The sequence below is a fragment of the Lactuca saligna genome, chromosome 3 (genome assembly GCF_052625555.1).
Source record: "Lactuca saligna cultivar CGN05327 chromosome 3, ASM5262555v1, whole genome shotgun sequence".
NCBI classification, from domain to species: domain Eukaryota; kingdom Viridiplantae; phylum Streptophyta; class Magnoliopsida; order Asterales; family Asteraceae; genus Lactuca; species Lactuca saligna.
Genome location: NC_136419.1, coordinates 91,172,390 through 91,180,694, shown reverse-complemented (window position 1 = coordinate 91,180,694; position 8,305 = coordinate 91,172,390). Strand labels below are relative to the sequence as shown.

At 30.0% G+C, this 8,305-nt stretch overlaps 1 non-coding gene across 1 annotated transcript; it reads left to right on the top strand.

Moving 5' to 3' along the window:
- The first annotated feature begins 2,698 nt into the window (after positions 1 to 2,698).
- Positions 2,699 to 2,801, top strand: LOC145038089 (U6 spliceosomal RNA). The gene has a single exon (XR_013679159.1). It is a non-coding gene; the product is annotated as a U6 spliceosomal RNA (small nuclear RNA).
- Positions 2,802 to 8,305: the final 5,504 nt, after the last annotated feature.

Here is an 8,305-nt window from a genome sequence, read left to right as displayed (position 1 = left end):
GGATAAAGGATATGGTTAAAGTTTTAATATTATTATATTATAAATGGGTTGTACTTCAAGCTTAATAGTTTGGACGTCTTAAAAAAATATTATTATTATATTCAATCTATTTATAGAAATAGTTAGATTTCTTTTATAAGTAGTATATATATATATATATATATATATATATATATATATATATATATATATATATATATATATATATATATATATATATATATATATATATATTCATAGGAGCCCAATTAAAGCCAACTTTAACTCAAAAAAAGTGAACTTAATAGCCCATCTTTAATTCAAGGAAAATTAACTTAATAGCCCATGTCTTTTAAGGGGCCCAAAATAATTTTTTATAAGAGCCCAAGAAAGCCTAACACAATGTTTTCCTTATTCCTTAACATTACATTATTTGATGCATGTTTCTCACAATACAATAGTCGTAAACGGTTCTTCAAGACTAGACTTGAACATTACCTTGAATTCTTCAAGGCTGAGATTATATTAGCAACGATATGGTCATAGTAATAACAAGAGTAAGTTTTTTTTGCTCTACTTTATGTCTATTTGATACTAAAACCGTAACATTTATAATTGTGGCGATTAATAAGATTTTCAACATGCCACTCCAAAAAGAAAAAAACAACTTTAACCACACATGTGTAAATAAAAATTGTATTTAATTTGATTTTAAAAATAACAATTCAAACCGACAAATATGTGTAATTATATTTAAATAACAATTTAATTTTCAACATCATCGTTTTTAACACTAACACTTTAAGCACTACTTTTTGTTGATTAATTTCTCAAATGTTCAATTTCGGTTTTAGACATTCAATATACAAAAACAAAGATATATCGGTGGATAATAAGAAACCCACAATATTTTTCCATTTTGAGCTCGGGCAAAACATGATATTTATGTTCAAAACCGCTAAAAAAATATTCTTTCCAACATGATGATTCCATATTACAAAAAAATATATATATTGAAATAAAATGACATTATAAGCGGTTTCTTCACTGAATTTAAAAAATAGAATTAAAATGTTTGCTTGAATAAAGAAATAGTTAATAGTCCAATCCTCGTAAAAAAGAAAAACAAAAGAATTTCTAATTTATTATTCGGTCTCATGTTATTGTTCCCTTAATTATTTTCCTACACATGCATATTTCCCCACCTTATTATATACACATCCATATTTCGCACGACAATGACATGTCACATTCTCTAAATGCATGCTAGACATTATTTCTTGAATGTTATCATATTTGGGTCGAGATTTAGCTCAAAAATGGTATGGTTCTTAAATTTATATCTAAGAAGCTAGATGGGTTTTTAATATAACCAACAAAAATATTTAAAATATTTAATAGATGTTTAATTGTTAATTGTGTCGTATATGATTGAGTCAACGTCTGACTTAATAAGGTGTTGTTTGTTTTTTCGAAACGAAAATGTGTTAAGTTTGCTGATCACCTTTGCAATCCTCTGTAGCAGAAAATGTGGAACAAAAGGCTGCAGCATTTAATAAAAAGTCTATTTGTTTTTTAACGTCTGCAGTAAGTTAAAATAAGGCGCGAAGAGGTTTGAAGCAGTTGGTTTAGTGTTGTGTCACGCAGCACACGCGCAACAGTTTTTAAGTTAAAAGTCTTCATGAAAACAAACAGCTACGAAAGGTCAAGTGTTGCGCGGCGCAACAATAAGTGGTTTGAAGTGGTTTTTTAAAAAAACAAACAGCACCTAAGACTCATCCCTGAATCTGATTGGGTAAGAGATATTTCAAAGACGTTCAAATATGATATCAAATTGTTTCAATATAAAACATATCAAACAACTAAAAATTCAAACAATTTTCGTACATTTTTTGAACTTTTCCTTAGACCGATAAACCACTTCATAGTTTACACATCTAAAACATGGACCAATCCGTACTTATTTAATGTATAAGGCGCTTTCTGTTGTTTATATTTTGACTAAAATACCCTTCATGATTATAAAGAAGCGGTGTCAGTAGAAAAAAAAATGCACAAGCGGGCAAACGGCTTTGCTTTAAGCCTTTAAGCCATCATTATCTCACATGTTTTCTTGCGAGTTTGTTTTACAATAAGAAAATGTAAAGATTTTCTTTTTTTTTTTTTCTTTTTCTTTTTACAATGAATGTATACTTTTTAAGTAAACGACAATCATAACTTAATAAATTGAATAATTCGACTAGGGTTTTCTTTCTACAAAAGGTAATTGGATAAATGGATTAATGAAATAAAAAATTAGCAAAAAAAACTACAATAATAATAGAGTCTCACTCAACGTTAATAATAGAGAGGGGATAATGACTTAAAAGGGTAATAAGGTTTTCAGTTTGTCCGTATTAGATCACTAAGGTATTTTTTGTGCGTATTAGACCAATATGGTTGTTATTACCGTTTAGAAATAGTCATTTTACCGGTTTTAACGGGTAAAAATGACTATTTCTAAACGGGTTAACAATCATATTAGTCTAATACGCACAAAAAAACCTTAGTGATCTAATACGGACAAACTTGAAACCTTATTACCCTCCTAAGTCATTAACACTAATTTTAAAGACATTGAAAATATATGACCATCAACAATAAACTACTTCGTTTAGAACTCGCGTCGTCCCATATAACCTGCTACTCCTCTATATGGCGAAGTTCTTCATATATAGTCGTCCCTTTGGGGACATCCGATAAAATTGGAACGATACAGAGAAGATTAGCATGGCCCCGGTGCAAAGATGACACACACAAATCGAGAAATGGTCCAAAATTTTTTTTAACCCTTCGTCGTATTCTCTGGAACCCTAATTCCCATTTTCAAATTCTAATAGAGTTCAATTGCAATTCTTACGTTTCAGTAGTTCATCTACTGAAGTCATGATCAGACAACATGTGGATTTTATGGTCAGATTGATCTTCTTGTTGATGTCTTCAACCATTTGTGGCAAGTAAGGGTGATCTTTCTTTCTATAAAGTCTCCTTTAAGTTTTTTACTTTTCCTGTTATTAAGTTTCATGCTTTATAAACTTTCGTTTATGTTTTGTATATAGTATGTATGTATTTGTTTATGTGCTGATTTTTTTTATTCATTTTGCAACTTCAGTTTCTTAGTTCATGTTGTGGTTTTGCATAGACATCCTATACAAGTCCTTGTTGGTTTTATATTTCCAGACATTGATGGGAGGTATCAAAGTGAGATTTTGTTTTTGTACATATGGATGTGTTCATGTAAACATTTAAATGACAAAAAAGAAGTTATTGATAAAATGTTGCATATTTATGTAATGAAGATCATCAATCATATGAGTTTCTGGACTTAGAAGTTCTGGAAGGGTTGTGAGACAAGTTTAAATGGAAACAACTATTTTCAGTCAAACAAATCAGTCACATTGATTAGTAAGCATGTTTTCTAAATAATTATGGTTAATAACTTAGGAGGGTAATAAGGTTTCCAGTTTGTCCGTATTAGGTCACTAAGGTTTTTTTGTGCGTATTAGACCAATATGGTTGTTATTACTGTTTAGAAATAGTGTTTTTTACCCGTTAAAACCGGTAAAATGACTATTTCTAAACGGTAATAACAACCATAATGGTCTAATACGCACAAAAAAAACCTTAGTGACCTAATACGGACAAACTGAAAACCTTATTACCCTCCTAAGTCATTATCCCTAATAGAGAGTCTCACACAAAGTTTATTCATATTTATGCAATCCATTGTTTTTGGAAAGGAAACTTTCCTAAAGAAGGTTTCCGGATCAGTTTTTTACGTATTGATTTATCTGTCACTGCGAACATGATGTTATGATTAATGTTTTAGAGTCACTACAGATGAACATTGATGGCCACATGAGCTGAGTATGATTTGGATTTGAACATGAGTTAATTTATGAGTAAATTACATGAATGGTCCCTATGGTTTGGGGTAATTTGCGTGTTTGGTCCCTAATTTACCTTTTTAACTCGGAAAGTCCCTACTGTTTATTTTTGTTACGCGCTTGGTCCCTACTATTTGTTTTTGTTGCACGTTTGGTCTTATCTTAGCTAAAAAAAACTATTATTTAGATAGAGAAAAATGATAGGGTAGGTAAGGTAAGGTGAGGAGGGTGGAATGGGGTTGTGTTTATTTAAATAAAGAGTAAATTACATGAATGGTCCCTATGGTTTAGGGTAATTTACGTGTTTGGTCCCTAACTTATTTTTTTAACTCAGAAGGTCCCTACTGTTTGTTTTTGTTACGCGCTTGGTCCCTATCTGACCTAAAAAGACTATTATGCTCTTGATTTTTTTAATTTATTTAAATGAACACTCCCCTAATCTCATCCCCTCACCTTACCTCACCTACCCCATTATTTTTTTCTCTTTAAATAATAGTCTTTTTAGATAAGATAGGGACCAACCGCGTAACAAAAATAAACAGTAGGGATCAAACGTGTAACAAAAACAAACCATAGGGACCTTCCGAGTTAAAAAAATAAGTTAGGGACCAAACACGCAAATTACCCCAAACCATAGGGACCATTCGTGTAATTTACTCTTAAATAAATTAAAAAAATGAAGAGCAAAATAGTTTTTTTAGATAAGTCAGGGACCAAGCGCGTTACAAAAACAAACAGTGGGGACCTTAACGTTAAAAAAATAAGTTAGGGACCAAACACATAAATTATCCTAAACCATAGGGACCATTCATGTAATTTACTCTTAATTTATAATGAATGAAGTGTAAGACTGATGATTAAAAAAAAGTTCGTGTAAACTTTAAGCATATTTAAAAGTAAATTTTCCAAATAAATACAACCGAAATGATGAATAAGTATGTAATTTAATCTATAATAATAATAAGCATAGAGACCATGGTTGTTAAGATTTCGATCTTGATCTTAAGATCTTACGATTTTAAAGCCCTACAAGCAAAAAACAATATCGGTCTCACTAGGATCTATATGACACAAGATCTTACTAAGATCTTAGGATCCCAATTAGGATCTTAAGATCTTAACACGATCTGATCCTGCCTCTCTAGTTTTATTGTACAATCAAATCTTAAAAATTTGTCTATTCACCTTGAAATCAAACATCACAAGTTGCAAGAAGGCTCATAAAGCATTATCCCTTTAGCAATTCATCACAAATTAGGCCGGTTAGACTATTTATATTCTATTTGTGATCTTAAGCCTTTAATTGTAGAATAATGATCTTGTGTATGTTTTTTTTTTTTAATTGAAGTGTTTTATTCCTAATTTTTACGGTTTAAAACAACAAAAATTGGCTCTTGTTTAAAAGTATAAAGTTGGCTCCCAATTAATGTTTTAATTGACAATTAATAATGTATATATTGCACACTCAAGACCTTAGGATCAATTTTGAATATAAGTTAATTTTGGTAGGATCTTTCAACCCCGATCCCGATCCGATCTTACGATCACGATCTTGCAACACATAAAATGTTTTTAGGTAAGATCTTGATCTTGATAGCCTTGATAGAGATTACAAAAATCGTAATTATCAATCATAAATTGATTAATACCACAAAAACCTTTAAGTTTCAGCAAATTGTTGCTTGATTTTTATGGTCATTTCTGTCTCACATTTGTATACTATTGTTCCTATTTGCCACATACCCAGTTTTCAGGTGATTAGAATGCACTAAGAATGGAACTATTGACCTCCATAACCCAAACCAAGACATTTACCGTTAGGTTGAAAATATCTGTATGATTGAACTCCTAATTTTGTAAACATAATCTCTATTACTGAAGGGTATTATTATTATTATTATTATTATTATTATTATTATTATTATTATTATTATTATGTTTTTAAATGTTAAAATATGTTTTAAAGCTTCAGATACATTTTAAAATATATTTTCATGTATACATACATTTTTATGTATTTTAAAATTTTTGAACTTCTAAAAACAAAAACTTAAATATTTATACTTCTAAAAATATGTTTTTAAAGGTATGCATATGATTTTAAATGTATAAATACTATTTTAAATATATAAGTATAATTTTAAATATAAAATATAATTATATATATATATATATATATATATATATATATATATATATATATATATATATATATATACAAATACCTTTAAAAATATATTTAAACATTTGAAAAGTATTTTAAGATGTAATTATATATTTAAAATGTATTTGTTGTAAATTTATATAATACATACCAAAAATATATATTTTGTGTGAGTTTTTACATATAAAATACATTTATACATAATATTCATATAATACATGAATAATATGGAAAAAATATGTATTTAATACGTTAATAATACAAAAAAATTATATAATGTATATTAAAATTACCTATTTATATTGATATGTAATAATGTATAAAAATATATAGAAAAAACATAGTTATATTAAATTATACATAATTTAGTTGGTTTGTCCAATTATATATTAACTGAAAGGGTTATTAAACAAAGATTCGTTGTAGCTCACTGGAAGACGCGTTGAACCCTTCTTTCGAAGGTTTTCAGGTCGATCATCGCTATATCCCGTATATGTGCCAACTTTGGTTTTTTGGTGTAAAGGAGCTTGCCTCGTCAGCTCTCATGTCACCGATTTCGCCTAATCAATGTCCCAATTGGTTTGTTGACCGGTTGAAAATTAAGAAACGGGATAAATGGGTATGAAAATGGCAAGTTTTGTGCAAATATGATGTATAAATGAACATAAACATCAACTTTGAGTAAAAGCAACGATGTACTGCAAACTAAGGGGTATTTGTGGCATTAACCCATCAAAAATGTGCAAACATTTATTTTTAAACAATATTGATTTTTTTGTATGTAAGTTTGTCATTGTTATTTTTAATCAATATGTAACATGATTTCAAACCATTTGCAATGTTCTTTAACTCAAAGTTAATGACAAAATAATCGAAATATAAAATTTAATAGATTGAAAAAACAAAAAAACAATCGACAATAAGAATATCGTTGTCTTAGAAAGTAATATAATGTAAGACATACATCAACGATTTTGGTATTAAAAAAATATTTGTAAACTGTTTATGTTTAGAAAAACATGAATAGCCCTATTACACCAAATGTATATAAATGATATATAGTAAAATTAAAATAAATAATAAATGGTATTGTTTAATTAACATTTAAAGTAAAATTAGTAAATTACTTATAAACAAATTTATCCAAATGTTTGAAAGCACATAGCTTATATTTAATATATGATTTGTGATACATTAATTTTTAATAAATGGCATATAATAAATTCTAATTATAGAAATATTTGTAACACCTATTTTAGGTAAATGATTTATTTATGTTTTTGGTCAACTAAAAATGTAAAAATCTTGAGTGGTTTTGAGATGATCATCATGTTAGGAAGGAGACCTCACGACGTGACATCAAGGTAGGAACGCGCATTAATTCTTGTGGGTCATGACGTAACGGACAAGTGGTCACAACGTGAAGGACACATGTGGGTTAACCCTAATTTTGTGTTTTGTGCCCTATTTAAGGGAAGTAAGGGCTAGGGTTTGCACACCCTCAGCCTCCATCACCCCTCTTTCTGCCATAAACGAATCTAGCCTCCATTGTTATTCTTGAGAGCTTTTTTTGTGGCTTTTAGTTCCTTGTTGAAGAATAAGGTTCCTTTGGTCCATTGTCCCAACAAGCATGTCTCCTCCTCACCACCCTGTGTTGTTTTTGGACCCTTGTAAGTCCTTAAGCTCTTGCCTTTCTCATTTAAGCATGATAAATCTCTGTTTTACCCACTTTTCCCAATGTATGGTCTAACACCTCTAATCCAGCAGACCAAGAAAAGGAAAAGAGAACCCGAAATCAATGAGTCAACTCGTCGAGTCAGAGCGAGTTCCGTGTTGCAGATTAAGGGCCTGACTCGACGAGTTAGGTCTGGGATGGGAAACCCTAATTTTAGGACTTGGTGCCATATTTAAGCACCCTATTCTCCTCTTTAGGGTCTCAATTACAGCCTCCATAGTCCAAATACGAAACCCTAGCCACCCAATTTCATTTCTTGAGCTTTTGTGAAGATTAAGGTCTATTGGAGTGCATCTTGAAGGTTTGAGAGAAAGGAGCAAGGAAGGAAGTGTAACCTCTACATCGGTTTGGCAGCTGGTAGAAGGTAACAAGTCTATACCCTGAACATTCATTAGATAGATCCCCTTCTTAGCTTAGATTTTTGTCATTTGGGCCTTTTCCAAGGCCAATCCGAACATTAAGCCTTTGAGGAAGAAAAAGACCTCAGATTTGGACATTTCT